Source organism: Belonocnema kinseyi, chromosome 3 (genome assembly GCF_010883055.1).
Source record: "Belonocnema kinseyi isolate 2016_QV_RU_SX_M_011 chromosome 3, B_treatae_v1, whole genome shotgun sequence".
Lineage (NCBI taxonomy): Eukaryota > Metazoa > Arthropoda > Insecta > Hymenoptera > Cynipidae > Belonocnema > Belonocnema kinseyi.
In genome coordinates, this window is record NC_046659.1 from 86,992,759 (window position 1) to 87,014,795 (window position 22,037).

Below are 22,037 nucleotides of genomic sequence, written 5' to 3' on the forward strand. Positions count from 1 at the left end.
TGATGGAATTTTTCTGAGGTCAGATTCGGATTCAGCGCAGCAAAAACCTTTGGGTATAGTAGGTCTGGTCTCTGGTTCTGAGAATTGTTGGCCTGTGTTATCTTCGATCAAAGCAGTATTTGGTTGGACTTATTCAGTACTGCATTTCTTTTAGTCAAGTAATCTTTTTTCTCACTGTACATAATTTTAATCCGAACTGAAGGTGCGTTATAAGTTTTTTTTTGTTAAGTCGTTCAACAGAAAAAAATTATTAAAAATTGAAGGCAGTAAAACACTTATTCAAATTGGTGTGACGAGGGTATCACGTGACTCAAAGGTTCTCATAATTATCTATCAATGTGCCGATATGTAAGTTAAAGGAGATAGTCAGTACAATTATTAACCCATTTTGAAATCGTTCATATTTACAAATTATTCATCAAACATGGCTACATTAAAGTACTTTTTCAATGAATTCTTTATGCATACAATAAATATATCTATTTTCGGTAGATTTTTGCTATCGGCTTTTACGAAACGCTCCTTTGACATTTTTTTAAACAATAGATTGCGATTTCTATTTTCGATGTGCACATAATTAAAACAAAACATCGGCATAGAAAAGGATATTTTAGAATCACTAACACATGAGCTGTGATTGGTGGAGAATCCAACCCCTTTGCCGTTAAAGGGACCCTCCAATCGACATCGTGATGAAAAATGCATATTTCAACATTAAATTAAAAATAGTAAAAAACCTATTAAAAGTTTCACTGAAAATTGTATTCTTGTAGGTAAAACAAATTATTTTATGGTGGAGCGAATAGGGTTTTTTGAGAATTAAAAATAGTTAATATTAAATTTTCCGGGATGATTGTAATTTCTGGCCAAACAATGCTGATATACGGTCGATAAGGTTGTGATAAGAAATCTCAAATTAATATTGCCATTAATGATAGTTTAAATATTTGAGAAGATTCGGCTCCATATCATGTCACATGCGGCAAGTCTCTCTGCGGCATGTCTCTTCTGCGGCATGTCACATCTGCGGCATGTCTGATCTGCGGCACGTCTCATTTGTGGCATGTCACTTCTGCGGTATGTCACATCTATGGCAGGTCTTATCTGCGGCATGTCACAACTGCGGCATCTCTACCCAGCGGCTTCTCTCCTGCGCGGCATTTCTCACTGTGAAATTGAGATTTTTGCAGCATCTCTCACCAGTAAAAATTTTCCCAGTGGCATCTCTACCTTCCAAAAAATGTTCAATGTCCAATTAAAAATGGCTAAACTGAGCCAAGTCTCCCTGGACTAATTGTCTTCCCGGTGGCATCTCTCCTCCGGAAAAAATTTTCGGGTTCATATTAAAATATTAAAACTGCGGCAAGCCTCCCGGAATTAATTGTCACATCTGCGGCAGCTCCTACCAGCAAACAGTCTGCCAGTGGCATCTCTCACCCGTGGAAAAATGTTTAAATCCACATCAAAGTAGCAAAAGTGTTGCAAGTCTTTCACGACTGATTGTCACAACTCGGGCATCTCTCGCCCGCGGCAAGAATCCCCAGCGGCATCTCCCATTCGGGAAAAATTTTTCAATCCACATCAAACTCGCAAAAGTGAGGCAAGTCTCTCAGGATTAATTGTCACATTCGCGGCATCTCTTATCAGCGGCAAGTCTCCTCAGCGGCATCTCTCCCCCAATAAATATTTTTAAGCACTTCCAAAGATGACGTAACTGCGGCAAGCCTCCCCAGCGGCATCTCTCTCCCGAAAAAACTTGTTAAGTACTTTCAAAGGTGGAACAATTGCAGCAAGTCTCCCCAGCGGCATCTCTCCCCCACGAAAATTTGGTAAGAACTTCTAAAAATGGCAAAACTGCGGCAAGTCTACCCAGCGACATCTATCACCCAAGAAAATTTGTTCAGTACTTCCAAGCATGGTAAAAATGCGGCAAGTCTCCCCAGTGGCATCTCTCAACCACAAAAATTTTGTAAGAACTTCTAAAAATGGAAAAACTGTGGCAAGTCTACCCAGCGACATTTATCGCCCAAGAAAATTTATTCAGAACTTCCAAACATGGTAAAACTGCGGCAAATCATCCCAGCGGCATCTGTTTCCCAAGAAAATTTTGTAAGGACTTTTAACAATGGCAAAATTGCGGAAAATCTCTTTAGCGGCATCTTTTCCCCAAGAACTTCTAAAAATGGCAAAAGTGCGGCAAGTCTCTCCAGCGGCATCTCTCCCCTATCAAATTTTCTAGGTAGTTTTAAAGATGGTAAAAATGCGGCAAGTCTCCCCAGCGGCATCTCTCTTCCAAGAAAATTTTGTAAGGACTTCTAAATATGGTAAAAGTGCGGCAAGTCTCCCCAGCGGCATTTCTCCCCCATGAATATTTTTAAGGACTTCTAAAAATATCATAAGAGCGGCAAGTCTCTCCAGCGGCATCTTTCCCGCACGAAAATTTTCTAATTAGTTCTAAGGATGATAAAACTGTAGCTAGTCTCCTCAGTGGCATCTTTATGCCTATACAATTTTTAGCTACTTCCAAAGATGAAAAAACTGCGGCAAGTCAGATAAAAAACTTCTGGGGAGACTTGCCGCATTTCTGCCATATTTAAAACTACATAGAAAATTTGTTAGGGGAGAGATGCCGCTGGAGAGACTTGCCGCACTTTTGCCATTTTTAGAAATTCTTAAAAAATATTCATGAGGGAGAGACTTGCCGCATTTTTTCCATCTTCAAAACTACTTAAAAAACTTGTTGGGGGAGCGATTCCACTGGGGAGACTTGCCGTACTTCTGCCATTTTTAGAAGTCCTTACAAAATTTTCTTGGAGGAGAGATGCCGCTGGGGAGGCTTGCGACACTTTTTCCATCTTATGAAGTTCTTAAAAAATATTTATGGAGGAGAGGTGCGGCAGGGGAGACTTGCCGCACTTTTGCCATTTTTAAAAGTCCTTCAAAAATTGTCTTGGGGAAGAGATGCCGCTGGCGAGAATTCGAATTTTTTCCATCTTTAAAGCTGCTTAGGAAATTTGTTGTGGGAGAGATGCCGCTTGGAAGACTTGCCGAACTTTTGCCATTTTTAGAAGTCCTTACAAAATTTTCTTGTGGGAAAGATGCCGCTAGAGAGAATTTCCGCATTTTTGTCATCTTTAAAATTACCTAGAAAATTTTTTTAGGTGAGAGATGTTGTTTGAGAGACTTGCTGCACTTTTGCCATTTTTAAAAGTCCTTACAAAGTTTTCTTGGGAGAGAGATGCCGCTGGGCAGACTTGCCACATTTTTACAATGTTTGGAAGTACTGAACAAATTTGCTTGGTTGATAGATGTCGGTGGGTAGACTTGCCGCAGTTTTATCATTTTTAGAAATTCTTACAAAATTTTCGTTGGGGAGAGATGCCGCTGGGGAGACTTGCTGCAGTTGTTCCACCTTTGGAAGTACTTAACAAGTTTTTTTCGGGAAAGAGATACCGCTGGGGAGGCTTGCCGCAGCTATGTCATCTTTGGAAGTGCTTAAAAATATTTCTTGCAGGAAAAATGCCACTGCGGGGACTTGCCGCTGATAAGAGATGGCGCGAATGTGGCAATTAATCCTGGGAGACTTGCCTCACTTTTGCCAGTTTGATGTGGATTGCAAAATTTGTTCCGAATGGATGATGCCGCTGGGGATTCTTGCCGCGGGCGAGAGATGCCGGAAATGTGACAATCAGTCGTGAGAGACATCACACTTTTGCCACTTTGATGTGGATTTGAACATTTTGTCACAGATGAGAGATGCCACTGGGAGACTTTTTGCTGGTAGGAGATGCCGCAGATGTGACAATTATTTCCGGGAGGCTTGCCGCAGTTTTAATATTTTAATATGAACTCGCAAAATTTTTCCGGGGGAGAGATGCCACCGGGAAGAGAATTAGTCCAGGGAGACTTGCCCCAGTTTATCCATTTTTAATTGGACATTAAACATTTTTTGGAAGGGAGAGATCCCACTGGGTGAATTTTTACTGGTAAGAGATGCTGCAAAAAGGTCAATTTCACAGTGAGAAATGCCGCGCGGGAGAGAAGCCGTTGGGTAGAGATGCCGCAGTTGTGACATGCCGCAGAGGTGACATGCCACAGATGTGACATACCGCAGTTGTGACTCATCGCAGATGAGACATTCCGCAGATGTGACATGCCTCAGATGTGACATGCCACAGGTGAGAGAGTCGCCGCAGAGAGACTTGCCGCATGTGACATGATATGGACCCGAAGATTATTTTTTTCTACTTATGCTCAAATTATCTTTTTCATTCATAAGAATATTAAATAATACAAAATTTGAATTAAGAATTGAGGTTAAAGGTACTGAAAAACTAGCCTATTTTAAATTGTATGATTTATAAAATGGTTTGAAAATTATGTTTCTGTGATAATGTAAATATTAAGATATTGTTTACCAATTAATATTATTTTCTTACATTTATATTTCAAAAGTGAGGTTTATTACCTTCATTATTATTTGTTAACAGATTTTCGTATTTCAATTTAAAAAAGAAATTCGAAAAAAAGATATCAACCTTGCCCTGAGTCTGATTTTTAATTACTACACTGATGTAATTTTTCATTCATATTTCGCGTTTTTCATGCATTTTTAACTTGCTCTCAGTTTTTCTGTTGTATCAAGACAATAACTAATTGAAGTTTATAAAAAAAAAATTTAAATAGTGTATTAATATTTATACCAATGGGGGGTTTTTCTAACAATTTTTGCTTTTTGTCCACGTTTAAATTAGTGTAAGGCAACAATTAATTAATATTAACGTAAGTCATTATTTAAGTAATTAATAATTATTTTTAACAAAATCTTCTTCGATTAATGCTAAAAAAATGCGTTTTTTCCCCGGAAATTTTTAATTTTGTATCCACATTTCGCTTAGAGCGAGGTAATAATTAATACAATTTAACAAAACATAATTGCCTGAATAGAATAATTTTGTTCGTAATTATCTTCTCCTGCAATAATGCTAGATATTTGCGGTTTTTTCTTAAAATTTAAACTATTTCTCTGCTTGTTATTTAGTGAGATACTAATTATTCAAAGTTTGAAAAATAATATTGTTGACACAATTGATTATTTTTTATGACTATCCATAGTGAGCCTTAACAAACTTTAACCTAAAAAAGATATTGCAACAATTTTTTGCGGAATATTATTCTTACTTGAAGTACGCGCATATTTTGCACAAAAGTATAAAATAATCGTGGGAGCGCTTATTTCAAAATTCTAGATTTTAATCATCAAAACAAAAATGTACAAACAAGAATTCATACTCAGGGATTGCTAAAAATTAAATGTTGAGTCAAAACAGTTCTACGACATTTTTGGTGGAATTATAACTGTTGAATCTAACAAGGGTTATATTTCCTTTGCTGCAAAAGGTTATTAAAAATTATATCACTGGACTTTTTCTGAGTAGAATTTTCCCCTCGGTCCTCGGAAGAAATAATAAAAAAATAAAGGTTTAAACTTTTGATAAAATGTTTGGAAAAAAATTTTGTATTAGGAAATTTGTATGTTGTTGAAAAGTCGTTTTATGGTAGCATAAAACAGTATCCAACATCCTTCGCACAAATTTGCTTAAATTTACAGCTCTTCTTTCACGTTTTAGTTATGAACTTCAAAAAGAATACATTTTTAATTAGTATTTCACTTTTTTCGGAATAAAGTATCGTTACTCTTTTGCTAAGGTTCTATCAAAATTAATTTAAGCAAAAAGTATTCCAGTAACTACTTCATGGAAAAGTAAGATTCAATCTGAACGATAAAAAAATTTGAAGAATATTTCGAATATCTGGTTCAATTTTAGAAAAATAATGATTTCAAAAAATATTTGTTAAATAATCTTTGTCTTTTATTAAATATATTTTTCTGAAATAAAACAGGTATTTTAAATCTTGTTAAAATTTTCTATGTGAATCATATCTAATGTGAATTTTGCTTGAAGTATTTACTGAAAGCCTTATTGATTTATTGTTTATTATTTGTTGCTAACTCAAAATGTCAAAGAAAATCTTAAAAGTTCAGAAAAACTCGCAAGTTTTTAGCGTTACTGTAAGTCTCCGAGAGAAGACAGTTATAAATAATAATAAACTCTTTGAACACTAATGTTTTTTAACTGGGCTTGATTATTATCTCACTAAGTTCAAAGTAGACCAAAAGTTAACAATTTCGGTAAAAAAATCGCAACTATCTAGCATTGTCACATGAGAAAATAAATAAGAATTAATTTATACATTTGTTTCTTAAATTGCATTAATTATTACCTCACTCTAAGTATCCAAGTAAAAAGTGGACCAAAAATTGAATATATTGCAAAAGACTGCTACTTTTTCTAGCATTATTAAAAAATAATATTATTATAAATAATAGTGAATTGTTTGAATAATTATTTTTGTCAACATTAATTCTTCATTATTACACTTTAATTGAAAAGTGGACGAAAAGTGGAACATATTAAGGGAAAGTGCAACATTCTATCATCATTCTAAAAAAAATACTGTTATAAATAATAATTATAAATTACAATAAAAAATTGTCTAAATCATTTATTTGAACATATAATTATCAATGGAAAGTAAAAGTTTGTAATTGAAAACAAATTTACTTTTTAGAAAACCCACGAAATATCATAATTAAAGTTAATAACTTGCAGAATCAAAATTTTTACATATTAGGTTTGCAGAATTCATGGGTCTTACGGAACCCCTAAGCATCATGTTTTCTTCATGAATTCGAACAAGGTCAGAGATATGCATTAAAATTTGAGAGAGAGAAATGGGTACCCTAATACTCAATCTATAGCGCCGGTTTGTTGACGAATTTGTTGCATTATCATTTTATCATATGTATTATTGTAGAGAGAGTGTTAGGATTCCAAGCTTGAATACAAGTTAGAGGGTGGAAAGTCAAGTTTTATAGGAGGAATGAGGATATAAAGTGGAATAAAAGGGTATCTCTCCATGTTTCTGGCTAATCCGAGCGACTACTGTAGGGAATGGTCGGTTTTCAACAGTACCGAGTTGCATTCGCAATCAGAACTAATATGCTTCTGTGGCACGTGTGAGCATTCAGAATGCTATCTGTAATCGGTCGACCGACACTTGACCGCGCACGTATGCTGTTACAGATGAGAGGGATTATATTCATGACCGAGAATTTAAATGGGTATTATCGCGGATCAAAATTTCTACAAAAGGACCATTGACATCGCTTCATGAAGAGGCATTGGCGTTTAAGCAATCTGGTCGTAGGTCAGAGGAAACCTGATAATCCGGGAAAAGTTCGGGATTCAAAAAAACAAATACAAAATTCAGGGAACTTGTGTAAAATATTACTTTTAGTAAACCCTTATGCACCGAAACTTGGATTAAAAAATTCCGGATTAACTACCTTGCGAGAATTGATGTGCTCGGCAGTTTCGCGAAGAGGAGATCCGCGGGGCCGAAAGAGAGGCGGTTCTCAGTCATGCGTGACAAGCAGCATGAGGGCAATGTCCTGAGCGCTTTCGTTGTGTCAGCTTTTAGCATGCATCCAAACCCAACAAAAATGGTTTATGCAACACTGGTTATTTATATTTAGATCATCTGGATTTATGTTGAAGGCCATCGCCAGCCATGCCCTACATCGGTATTAAATCCAAGTTTCAATTTAGTTTTGGTCCGTCTATTGCACTTGTTTTCAAGAAGGGAAAGTGAGGGTAACTCTTAACTCACAAATCACAACTCCGGGAACTCAAGGACTTAAGGGGAGTGGAACTAGGGGATTTGAGAGGAAATATGATGGGAAAGAGGACAGAAAGAAATAAAAAGTAGATGAGGAAGAAGTTGAAAAAGGGAATGGAAGCGAAGGTTGAAGCCTGGAGAGGGGAAGTAGGAATGAGGTAAGGAAGTGGGGGATTGTAGCAGGAGTAGGGGAGCTATAGTATGTGAGTTGGAGGTTTGAATGACTAATTTTTTTCATTAAATTAACCCATGAGTTGTAAAATATTGGATTCAATTATTCACCTATTTCTGAATTTTTTAAAATTCTTTTGAAATAATTTAGATTCTTTTAAAATATTCTAAGGAATTTTCAAAATATTTGAATCATTTGAAGGGATTCTAAGGAATTTTAAAGATTTTAGGGTATTTTTAGAATTCTAAGGATATTTCAAGGGATTTCAGATGATTTCAAAGAATTGAGACTATTTTCGTGTATTTTAAAAGATTCCGAAAAATGTTTAATAGACCACAATAATTTTAAGGGATTTTAAATGATTTCAGTGTATTTTTAAAATACCTAAGACATTTTTTCAGGTATTCAAATTTATAAAGGTACTTAAAAATACTTCAAGGAATTTCAAATACATTTTAGCGTACTTTCAAAAATTCAAAGGACTTGAAGCATTTTAAGGTATATTAAAAGACTACTAACGTTTGCAAAAGCTTTAAGAAATTCTAAGGAAATTTGAAAGACTTCAAAGGGTTTAAAAACTTTTGGGGAATTCGAGAAGAGTCGAAGTAATTTTGTATTTATTTAAATCATTGCCAGAGATTTGGAAGGGTTTACAAAATTTTGAAGGTTCGTTAAAAGATTCCAAGGCATTTTCACAAGATTACGAAAATTGCAATGAATTTTATCAGATCTTCCGAATATACCAAACTCTCGCTTTTGGGGGGACAGAAACGTAAACAATGAAGCCCGCCTGACTCGTTTCAAATCGGAATATATATTTATATATATAATGTCGCAACCGCTCTCGCCCTACTCCCCTGAGAAACTGCCGGAGCCAGCTGTTCTAGGAAGGCTGAGAACGGGGTGACTGAAAGCGAGAGTTTGGTATTTAAATTTTTACGTAACTTTACGGGAATTTATAATATTTTAACTGATTTCAAAGAATCAATTTGCAAAAATTAACCGCTTTTGTAAGATTTCGAAGACTTAAAAGTATTTATAATTTTTTTTTAATTTTCAAGAATTTATTCACAATAATTGATAGATTTATTAGGAATAAAAATATTTAAAAATATTTCACGGCATTTGGAAAGACTTTAGAAAATTCAAAAGATTTTAGAAAATTTCAAATGACACTTTTAAAGACCCATTTTTTCAGCCACTTTGTTTAGGTATTTTGGCTAATAGACTCCGCACAAAAGCATAAGCGAGCGTTATTTTGATCCAATATTGCCCCAGTGACGTTCTTTTAAAATTGCGAGAGAATCCGAGTTCACGATTTTCTGGGGTGAATTTTAATTATCCATTACTCTCAACGTGACTCTAGCATTGCCTCCATTCTCCTTTATTCATTCTCCTTTATTCCAACTCCGTTTTATTCCTCCTCATTACTGTCATTACTGATACTTAATTTGCACCTTTTGTCAACATGAACTCAACCTTTAATTAAAACTAAAATCTGTTGCAACAGTGCATTTTGTCTAATTTTGTATTATTTTTGGAAGTAAGGGGCCATTGATAAATTACGCAACACATTTTTTGACAATTTTATACCCCCCCCCCTTCTCCTTCCCAATGTAACAAGCTATAACAGAATGTTTTGAATTTCTTTCTCCCATCTTATGTAATTTGTTCAAAAAATTTTAGTCATGTCTTATTAAATGCAATTTAGTTACTTACTACACGAGAGACGTGAATTATTACTCTTTTCTATAAAAACAAGAAATGTGTTTACAGAGAAATGTTTGTTACCTATATAATGAATCATATAAATTTCAAAAAAATAAAACAACGCTGTCATTTTTAATGTTTGCAATTCAAGAATTTTCATCGTCAACCTAGAAGACTTTAGAAATTTCTATTTTTAATCTCCAAAGTTGAATCGTTTCATGAAAGCATTAAAAATTGCATCATATTATTTTATTCACATAAATTATATAATTATTGAAGTCTCTTCAATAATTATTGAAGATACTTTAAATGCGAATCTTAAGAATTGAAGAATTTTTCATTGTAAATCATTAAAATTGAATCACATATTCCAAACGTTTAAAATATCATTAAAAACTATATTATTTCCGAAATTTAAGAATTTTAAATTGTAACTCTTAAAAATTGTAGAAATTCGAATGATAAAATAATTAAAATTAAACATTTTTTAGTTGAAAATCCATAGAATTGAAGCATAAAAGATGCATTCAACACGAGATCTTTATAAATAGTTAACTTTGAACTGTACATCTTTAAAGTTAAAGATCTTTTAATTTTTAAAAGTCACAATTAAAAATAATACAAGTGTTAAGTTATGCAATTAAAAATTCCCTAATTCTTAGGCTTTATATTTTAAATTTGATTAATTTAGAACATTTAGGTTCGAAAACTCTTAAATTTTTATCTTGAAAACCATTAAAATTTGACAACTTATAATTATACATCTGCGAATCTGTCTTCAAATGGAAATCTTATGAACTGTACTTTTTTAAAATTTTCCATTTCAAATCTTTAAAATTGAACCACACATTTGAAGAAAAAAAACATGCAAAATATTAGCGTAGAAATTTAGATTAAAAATATTTAAAATTGATTAATTTTCAATTGCAAATCTATAATATTGAACTAAAAAAAACTCGAATTTACATCTTCCTTAATGAAACCTATTAGGAATTAAAGAATCTTGAATTGCAAATCTTCAAGATAGACATATTCTGAAAGATTCTGAAACTTTCCTAATTTTAAACTATAACCATTCAGAAATAAATAACTTTGCGGATTTCCAAACCCTTCCTTTAACATAAATTTTTTCATTCATTAAAAATTAAAGCACAAATATTTTTGGAAGAAGAAGCCATTCATTTGAATCAAATACATATTTTAATGACTGATATTAAATATATTGTACAGTTTTTCAGTTTGCCAATTTTTTTTTAATATTATGTTTCGACAGAAACATGTTTCTCTTACTTTTTTTTATCTAAGGTCTAACTTCCGTCTATTTCAATTTCAAAAATTTAAGCAAAAGCATTTTTTTTAATTTCCATACACAAAAAATGGTAAAAACTGTAATTTTAAATTCAAGAAACTTTTCAGTGCTATTATAAATAAATTTAATAATTTTGAGTTTTTTTTGGCCCACCCTCCTTCTCTGAGAGGGAAGCTTTTTCGCCCCAGGAAGCTCAGTTTGTTTCATTATGAAAGCATATCTTTGTTTCGAGAAAGGAAACTTAACTGCATGCCCTGCAAATGCAAAGTTAATGAATAATCCTCTTTGTGAATTTCCGCTTTTCATAGTTATGCTTTGTAAGAGGAATCATTTGAATCTAATAATTGTTTTTGTTCATGTAAGAATTAATTGCACCAACAAAGAAAGATTTGTGAATGCGAAGGCGAATTTAATTTAAAAGATTTCCGGAATGGCTTTAACGTCGATCAAGTGAAGCGGGAATAAATCAGGAAAGACTAGTTGATTCATTGTGATTGCAGGCTATTTTGGTTGGGTAAATGGATTCCAGTTTACTCGAAATTGCGGCCAGGCCGATTTTCGCATAGTGTTGATTACACTGCTGGGATATTATGCAATTATTAAGCGTAACAAGCTTCCCGAGACCCTACGAGGTCGAAATAACTCCCCTTTTCTGCTGTTCTGAATAAGAAGACAATTCATTTTATACCTTTACCACTCTCAACAAATAATAAAAGATATTTACACCTGAAATTGTATTCAAATAGCAGAATCCACCTCCTAAAATTTCAAAATGACTGTATTCTCGTATTATTAAATATTTTTCATTTCGTTTTTTCTTGAGAACTGCTGTATCCGTTATTGTACCTATTGGATTTCCCTGGATTACCTTTACATAAAAAAATTTATTCTGTTTTTACTATGACTGCGAATTTTTAACAAATAAATTATTTTTGAACTAATTAGTTAAATTTTGAACTGAAAATGATGAATATTCAACCGTTATAGTTTCATTTTCAGTTAAAATATAACTTTTCAACTAAGAAAGAAAGATTTTACAAAAAATAGTTAAATTTTCTACAAAATAGATTAATTTAAACCAAGAGAGATGAATTATCAACTAAAATGTAATAGTTGATCATTCAACTAAAAAAAAAGGAAATTTTCAGTCAAACACAGTTGAATTAAACCAAAGCAGATCGATTTTCAGCAGAATAGTTAAATTTTGAACCGAAGAGATGAAAACTATATTATTTAAATTTTTAATAAAAAAAAAACTGTCCTGCACTAAATTGTTGAATTTTCTGCCATGAAGATTAATTTTCACCAAATAATTGAATTTTCAATTTAAAAAGTATCAATAAAATGGGTTGAATCCTCATCCAAAACAGACTAATTTCTATACCTGCAGATTTGTAGATTTTAATCAGTTAAAATTTGGAATAATTTGAATCCGCAACTGAGTTATAGCTATGAATTCATTATTTTCACTGATAAAATAGTATGTTTTAAAAATTTATCACCAAATAATAGCAAATTTATAGCTAGAATACACTCACTATGCGGTATTCGTAAAAAATGTTACAGATTGAAATTTAGAGATAACCAAAGAGTTGCATTTTTAACCATAAAGATGAAATTTCTATAAAAAGAGACAGATTTTCAAATAAAAAAGGGAAGAATTCAACCAAGATTGTGGAAACTTCCTGCAAAAGTAATAATTTTTCGGTCAAGATGTAATAAAAATTTTAATTAAACTGCTGAATTTTTAAGACAAAGAGACACATTTGATATAAAACAGACAAATTTTCTGTCCGAAAATATATTTTTTTTAACAAAACTGTTAATTTTTAGAAAAATCAATTAAATTCTCAAAAAAATAGATGGATTTTCAACTAAGAAGATTAATTTTCTATCAAAAAGACAAATTTTTGACAAAAAAGATCAATTTTTGACCAAAGATATGAATTTTCAGCTTATATGTTGAATATTTAACTGGAGTAGTCAAATTTCCAGGCAAAAACATTATCTTTAACCCAATCAAAATAGACGTTTTTAATCAAAATAGTTAAATTTTCAAATTAAAAGATGAATTTTCAAATGAAATGATGTGTCCTTAATAAAAAAAGGAAATTTAAACCAAGTACTGGATTTTTTCACCAAATCGATAAATTTTCTACCAAAATAGAGTAATTTTTACCAGAAAAATTAAGTTTTTTACCAATGATATGAATTTTTAACTCGTATTATAAATCTTCAACTGAAGTGGTTAGATTCTCAGTTGAAAACATTTATTTTCAACAAAAACATAAATTCTCAACAAGAAATGTAATAGTTGATGTTGCAACCAAATAGAGATAAATTTTCAAAGAAAGATGAAATACTTAATATTTAAACCAAAAATATTTGTATTCTGAATTAAAAACAGTTGAGATTTCAAAAAAAAAATTATTAATTTGCAACCAAACAGTTTCACTCTTAAACAAAAACGATTTATTGGTCCAGAAAGCAAAAAAATGTCCACTAAATTATTGAATTTTAAAATAAAAAATGCGAATTTTCTACAAAACAGTAGAACTTCTAACGAAAATTGTACATTTTCGACCTAGTAGTTAATTTTTCAACCAAAACAGGAAAATTTTCTACTATACAGTAAAATTTTCAACCCAAAAAGTGAATTCTCAACAAAAAATGACTTCTATACCAAACAGGATGAATTTTAAACAAAGCTGGTAAATTTTTCAACAAAGTATTTAAATTTTCTACTAAACAAAAAGTGTTGACCATAAATAGTTCGATGTTTTTATTGGATTAACTATTAATTCAGTTCGCATTCAAGTTGAAAACGACATTTTAGGCCCTGTGGTTTTGTGTAAATACAGGAATAAATATTTACACTAATATAATATTAGTTATATTAGTAATATTATATTATATTAGTAATTATATTAGTAATATTAGTTATATTACATTATATGTATTTTAATATAAACATCAATATCATATTGATAATAATTTGCATCAATGCAGAATGAAATGTTAAAACTTTTTACAGAATAGCATTTTTTAAATATTTTTAATTTTCTCGCCTAATTATTTGAAGCTTTGGAAATTTTGACACTTTTCCTAAGTTTCACGAAACTTTACAAACATAGTTAAGAGAAAATCGGGTGCGCCGCCTTACCTCGGTTCCCCGCCCTATACCGGTCACCCTATCCGATAAAGTTCTCCTCAAGTCGCGTGTTATTATTACACCATTAAGCCATTTCCCTTTGAGGGTAGGCGTCACTCACTCGGTAGGGGAAAGGAGTAGTGTGTGGAAGGGATAGAGATTTTTCAGATTGATCCAGAATTCTCGTGCTATTTAAGTTCGTTCCGCAACACTGCTCCGACCCAGGTTGCTGATCAATCTCTCTAGCAATCACCCCAAGCGAAGAACCTCACGAAGTCGTTATGTAAGGTTCCCCACTTGGGTCCATTAGTAGCCAAGGTCTTTTGTTTCAGGCGTCATTCACTCTACTGACACTCTTTTTATTAACTATTTTCCGCCATACTTTCCTGTCCTGGCATACTTCTCTAGTTTCTTTTATGTCCACGCTTTTTTTCATGCAGGCTCTCGTGTTTCTGTGACTTCTTATGTCTCTTCTAACAAGGGTCTCATTCACACATTCTAACCATTCTTTCCGCGGTCTACCTCTGGGCACGCTGCCATTTACTTTACCTTGATACACTTGTTTCGTTAGTCGTTCATTTGGCATTCTCTCAACATGTAATCTTATTGTTTGTCCTATATTTTCGAAAAATAAATTTCCGTTTTTATTTTAGTGAGAATAGTCTTCTTGAACCACCCTTATGGATTTCTATGGATCTGATTTCTTATTACAAAGTTGATATTACTAAATTTTGTTTTGATAACAATCTACTAGGGTACTCGGTACAATTACTGGCCCCTTGAGGGAAGTTAAGTTAAGCGTTAAAAGCTGTAAATAATTTTTACCTAAAGAAATTAGAAGTAATGTTGAAAAACAACGATTGGCTATGACAACATAGTAATTAGCATATGCCAATGATATTTAGATTCGCCGAAGCCAAAAATGGTTTTTAGATTTTTTGTATCATTATTTGGAAGACAAAGTGACAAACAATTATATACATAGTCCATAAAAAGTTCCTATAATTTTGAATGCAATTTTGCAAAAATAGTAGACATTTTCTTTTCAGATATTCTGGCCAATCTTTATTTTTCTGCTTTACTCACAATGATCGGCAACCTAATTATCTTTGAATTAGCAGAAAATTCAGTTTGTAACTTTACTGCTCTCACAAAACAGTAAAAGGTATCATCATGTGTAGTTTCGTTAACACGCTTTTTCATTTTGCCATATCTCAGTCGATTTATTACCGAACTATTCAAGGTGATAAACAATTTGCTTGGAAACTGTGAATAGAAGTGAGTATTTTCCATATTCAGTCACGCGATGGATCAATAAATAACACCAGCAATACTCGAGTGACTGTCAATAGAGCAGCGTCAAAAATACCCAAAAATGTTTCTGGATACTACTCTTTTATGATACTAGTTTTTCCACTTATTATAAACAGTATTTCCCTGACAAGGAAACCATAGTAAAAAGTGGTGTTACAATAGTTCTCGAATATCTTAAAATAATTTTTTTTTGAAAACCTGATTGGCTTTTTTTCATTATTTAAAGTTGTTTTACATCTGAAATTAAAAATCTTCTGAATTATTTACAAAAATAGTTCCTCTTATGGATGTTCTAGGCACACATTAATGTTCAAAATTATAACATCTTTACGTAATTTATAAAACTGACAAAGAAAGTCGTCATTTTTATTTAATTTTAATTTTCAAAGGCTCATTTTGTTTCTTGAAAGGTGCTTTACAATTATATTCGGAAATTATTTTATTTAGAAACATTATGTGCAATGATTTTTAGTAAGTCATCTCCGAAATTGACAATTTTCTAACTAATACATAATAAGAATGGCAAGAAAAGAATGGCAAAGAACTCTTAAAGGAGTAGAATGCATTTTTGCAAATTTAAATTTAAAGAAAATCCTTTATCAATCCAGGTGAAAAATCGACCTCAGAAAATTGGCCCAACAGTTATCTTATATTATTAATTAATCATATACAAAATGTTCATCAGGGAGTGAGCCAATATACTGGCTTTCCGGTCCTGTACGGAGCAGCTAATGTTAAAAATTTCGAATGCGAAAAAAATTGTTTTTTTTCAATACTATACAAGCTTGTTACGTCATATAAACATTATATAGGGTGGTTATTCAAATTTGACAGACTTTTTTAAGGGTGCCTCACCCCCTTATTCGCGCAATTCAATGTTCGTGTATTTGGAAGTGCAAATATATGTTTTCAATGTATTTTTTGACTCTGAATCCAAATCTGACATAAAAAATACCCTAAATTCAAAAACAACCCTTCTAATGGGGTGAAAACTATAAAATTCCCCTTTGCTTCGTCTGAAAAGGTGTAAAATGGGGAAAAGAGTTAAAAAATGGCGAGGGGGGATGAATTTACATTCAGTTATATCTAATAGTAACGTTTAAAACATTTTCAACAATATTTGTTTGTATTTCAAATTTCATGAAAACGAAACAAGGCACCGTTTTGACTAAGTTGGAACAGTAAATTCAAGGGGTTGGGAAGGATCAATTCAGCTGAAATTAAATTGAAAACCGGTAACAATTTTACAAAAATTAATATTTTAATCTAAAAATAAAAATTCAAGAATTTTACCTGGTGAGCCAAAATATTGATTTTCCAGCCCTCTAAAAGGTTAAACTTCCGAGGAAGAGGTGGCGGCGCTAGCCATGATGTCCACTCACACAGAAAATCACCGATCCTCCAAAGTACACCAAAATCGATGTTCAATTGAGTTGCAACAAATTTGAGCCACACAGGTTCATTTGGAGAATCTAGGGGGAAACCATCATTTAGATACTGTTTTTTCTCATCCAGAGCAACGTGAAGTGTCGTCTACAAACTGTCAGTCACCTGGCAAGATGATTTTGTCGGGCGTTATTTGGATGTAATAGATGTTGACAAGGAGGTAAGCAATAATAATAATTACCTAACTTTTAATTTCCTGCCATTTACTAGTGACTTTTAGTGTCTTTGAATAAAAATTGTACTGACCGTGATATAATATCCAAATCTTAGGTTAGTCGAAACCTACATGATATTCAAACGACCAAAGCCTGGATGTAAAAACTAAGTCGTGACCGTCTGCATCTTAATTGATGCCTGTTCGTTCGGAGAAATTTCCTCTAGATTTTCTGTATTCAACAAAGTGAAGTTAGCTGGTGGTTGAAGTGAAAATATCTATTTGTATGTGTAAACGGTTATGACTTTTTCTACACATCCCGGCTTTAGTTTAAATATCGACGGCCATGACTAACCTAACATTTGGAAGTTATCATTTTATTCTAAGTGACTAGTACGCACTCTTAAATGAAAGAAAGTTGAAAATTAGGTAAATATTATTTCAATTAGTTCCCTAATTAACAATTATTTAGTCTAATATCGCAAAGTGAATAGTTGCTTTGGCAGGTGTTCAGGTGGCTGACAGCGCTGTTCAGCACTCCACAACTCTCGGCATGAACCAAAATTCAGTCTCTAAATGATACATTCCCCTAGATGCCCAGATGTGCAACTCCATTCAGAGAAATAAATTTGAGACTGAAAATTCTCTAAATTGCTCATTGGGAGATCATTGAAATTTGAGCTGCAACAAGTTTAACACCAGCGTTTTTCTGTGCTGCGACACCTACCCCTCGTGATCAAAAACGTTTTAAAAGTGGGGAAACCATCTTGAACAATGTAAATATGATTTAGAACTCCAAATTAATTACTTAACACTTGAAAATTTCTCCCTAATTATAATTAAACCACTCGCGTTGGAGTCATAAAAATTGTATTCAAGATATAAATTTATGTCTTCAAGACATAGAAAATTGTCTCCAAGATATAAATTGAAGTCTGGCTCCGTCTCAAAAGTGAGACATGTTCAAATCGAACTTTTCGACTTTAGCATGTCTTGATTGGAGTAATTCAAGTCGAACTCAAGTCGAAGCATTTTTACTCGGGTATTAGCGCTTTTCACAAAAGTTGGTTATTTTTAATACAAAGTTACTAGATTTCAAAGATTAAAAATATTTTAACAAAATACATTTCTAGGGGTTTTCAGCGTATTTTTACCGATAATTTACAAATTTAAACACAAATAATTTTATTTTAAAGGTTGAAAATTTTTGAAAGTTTTTAGATAGATATGTAAGCGTTGTACACCGAGGGTTGGTATTTTAAAACTAAAATCACTACATTTAGAACAAGACTTGCAATTTTTGTAAAGTTTCAGGTTATGTTAAGTTGTTTCACTTAAAATCAGTTATTTTAAACAAAAATGAATAACATTTCCGAAATTAAATTCAAAATTAGTTAAAATATAAATTCTTGTTTAACGTCTAAGATTTAAAAACTACGACATTTTTCAAAATTGAACAAAAAATCAAAAATGCAATGATCAAATTTGAATATCCCTTTCTTGAATGTCTTTATTAAAATTTTAAAAAACTTAGGATTGAAAATACAGAAAGACAACTCTAAATCAACATTCTTATTCTTTTCGCATGTTTCATTTTTTTGTTTTTTATTAAATCACAAATTTGATCACCAAATTGTTTTTTTTTAATTTCTAAGAATTTTTTAATTCAAAGTCATTAGATTTCGAAGAAGATTAATATTTTTTTTACAATTTCAAGTTACGTTTAAATTTCACACCATATATAATTATCTAAATTCAAAAATCCTTAGATTTTAAAGAAGATTACAATTTTTGTACAATTGTAGATCAAGCTCGTGATTTTCACTAGAGATTTCAAAATATATTTTAAAGAAGATTTACCAATTTTAAAACCTTTTAAAGTTATGTTAACGCTTTTTCCTAGAAAATGGTTATTTTAAACAAAAATCGTTAAATTTCAAATAAGATTTACAGTTTGGAACAATTTGTTGTAATGTTGAAAACGCGCATTTTTAATTAAAGATATAATAAGATTGTTGCGATTATCATCATTTCTAATATTATAATTCAGTCATAAAATTGAAAGTTTTTGATTTTTTTTGATTTTTATTTCGGAAATCGGTACTTTTACTTAAATGTCATTTGATTTTGAATTCTTAACAAAAAATCATTAGATTTCAAAGAATATTGATAATATTTGAATAATAAAATCGTATGTTTTCACCGGAAAACGGTTATTTTAAACAAAAAATAACTTGACTTTATAAATTAAACTTAAAATTTCGATCAACTTAATGATTTGTTAATATTTTTGGATGGAAATCGGTAATTTTAACAAGAATGCAACGTTTTTCTTGTTTAAAAAAATAATTTATTAATTTTGAAGTTAAGGTATCAATTGTAATCAATTGTTAACAATATTTTCCTTCTTGTTTCTTTTCTATTATTTAAGACAATAAATACCCTGATTTACAAAAATTAAGTATCCGTCGTCAATAAAATTTGATATTTTAAATTAATTTAGACATAAAGGAAAATTTTTTTCAGAATCATTATCTTATTTATATGTGAAAAAGACGTCTCATTTAGATTGCTCGTTTTCATTTCCCGTGATGAATTGACATGTGACACTTGCTACTTCAATAAATGCGTTGCTGTCACGATGGTTTCCTTTCTGTACACGACTTATATTTTCCGAACTTGCCATCGTTTTAACTGCCACTTATCGTGTGTATCGCGCGTTTTGTGACACAGTTGTCATACATAGGCTGACATGCAACATTTTTCTTCGAGAGGACTAGCGTGAATTAAATCGAAAAATACTATTTTTCCCTCTACCTCTTCAAATAAATTATTTTCTTATCTAGAGACAAAATGGGATTAAAAATACCACTTTCATAAAATGTCATATTTGTGGTTAATTCTGAACCAATCTATTTAGATAATTAGATTCTCTGAATATAAGAAAAGAAGCAATTCAAAAATATGTATATTTATTTAGATACTATCATTTAAAACATTTTTTCTAGAAAAATTTGAATACAATAATTTCTTTTAAGAACTTGACTTAAAAAAATATTTGACTTCAATTAAAAGGACTCTTAAAATATTCATATGTAAACCACTATAAGTTTATTTTCTCTATTTGAAAAATGTATTTAAGATCTAAATTAAATGTATTTTCTTACGAATAATTTTTTGCTAAGAAATTACAGCATAAAAAAGATTCACTATTCTAAATTACATTACCAAAAATACCTCCTTTTCGGGTCATTAGAGGCAAATATATAATAAAGAAAAAAAGAGGGAGAGAAAGAAAAGAAGCCAAAATCTCTCTTTTTCTTGTTCCTTCTCCGTCTTTTTTATACTACTCGGGAATTAACATACTTCAAAATGAAATTATATTTCATGTGCGTTACTCAACCAAAATACAGTCCAAAATAATATTTAAAAAGTTCAAAAATATTTATAATTAAAATTCTTGTATGCATGTGTGTGTGGGTGGGTGTGTGTGTAATAGCTCTAAATTTAAACATTTTTTTTAAAAACATAATAGTTATCTCCGAAATGCAGACTCTTAATCATAAATTAAAGGAATACACACATTTCAATAATGTAGAATATTGGAAAATAGAAGTTTTGTAAAACACAAAGTTTGAAAAAAATATTATTAAAAAAAATTTTAATTTTACTAGTAATAGAAATAAAAAATTAAAGGGGCCACATCTGGGCCATCGGGGCCCCATTTTTGGTGCCCAGATCTGGGCCATGTCGGTTAGGATGTTCCATTTACGGTCTGGTGCTAGACAGATTAGCTTATCGGGGCCACATTTTTCCCGATTGGCGCCCCACCAATATTTCTGCACGGGTTAGTGAAAAAATTAGAAACATGTAAAAGTTATTTTTTGTAGAAAGCATACAAAATCAATTTAAACCTGAAATTAGCTCTTCCTATTTTTATTTTAATAATTAAATGATCCTCACTGATATTTTTGACCAGTCCTCTAATAATACCAGTTAAATTTCCAAACTTCAATCAATTTTCTGGGAATTCATCATTTGAAAAAACGATATATTTAAATAAATATTACGAAAAAAATCATTGCACAAGATTAAATACCCTATGTATAAATTCAAGCATTTTCATCCAATATTATTTCCACAGTTATCACGACACTAATTCAATTTCTATTAAAAGTTACATTCAGAGTCTCAAGTTAAGGAAGTTTTACTTTAATGTATATTAAAAAATAAAAAATAAAAAATTGAAAGCTAGAATATTAGAAAGATATATATTTTTTAATTTGAGAAAAAAAAACAAAAAAATGAACCTCCCACTGAATAAATTTTTGATTTTTTGTTTGTAACAGAGAAAGAAAATACCACTTTTGAAATAACGTCGTCGAAATTCAAAGTCGTGATATCAAGTATTCACCGGAAGATTTATTTTTTGTCTTTTTGAGAAATTTGTAGAATTATGTTTCTACTATTATAAGTTTGAATTTTTCATTATTTAATATACGTTAAAAAACTTCATTAATTTAAGACTCTGATTGTAACTTTTGATAAAAATTTAATTAATTTCGCGTTGAGAGTCAAAAAATATTGCATTATAATGTTTGTACTTATATATAGAGTGTTTAATTTTTTACAATTTTTTGTTTCTTAATATTTATTTATATATATTGTTTTTTGAAAATTGTTTCTTTACTATTTTTATCAAAAATAATGTTTATATATTCATCAGTTCCTAATTAATCAATGGAAAAATAAGCAAAGCAATTTTGTTATGAAAATATCTATGCTTTTATTTGCAGTATGTCGGTATGTCGAGTAAATTACGCTTATATCAAAAGGGAAATGGCTGAATAGTATAATAATGTAAAGTAAAACTCTTCTATAGCGCCGATTTTGGAGTTGACGATGGGTAGGAACTAACTCATTATACTTCACTTTTGTTTGTTCACGCCTGACAGCTCACCTAAGTTGAGGCCGCAAATCCGGCGCACCCCGCGCAGCTCCTGTTAGACATAAACGCTGCGCGGCGTCAATTTCTCGG

At 31.4% G+C, this 22,037-nt stretch overlaps 1 protein-coding gene across 1 annotated transcript in view; it reads right to left on the bottom strand.

Annotated features, from left to right (window-relative positions):
* The window catches only part of LOC117169596 (zwei Ig domain protein zig-8), a 672,873-nt gene extending 656,094 nt beyond the window's left edge, over positions 1 to 16,779 (bottom strand). The window contains exon 1 of the mRNA XM_033356046.1: positions 16,693 to 16,779. The gene's annotated coding sequence lies outside the window, so the exon portion shown is untranslated. The remainder of the gene's footprint in view (positions 1 to 16,692) is intronic.
* Positions 16,780 to 22,037: the final 5,258 nt, after the last annotated feature.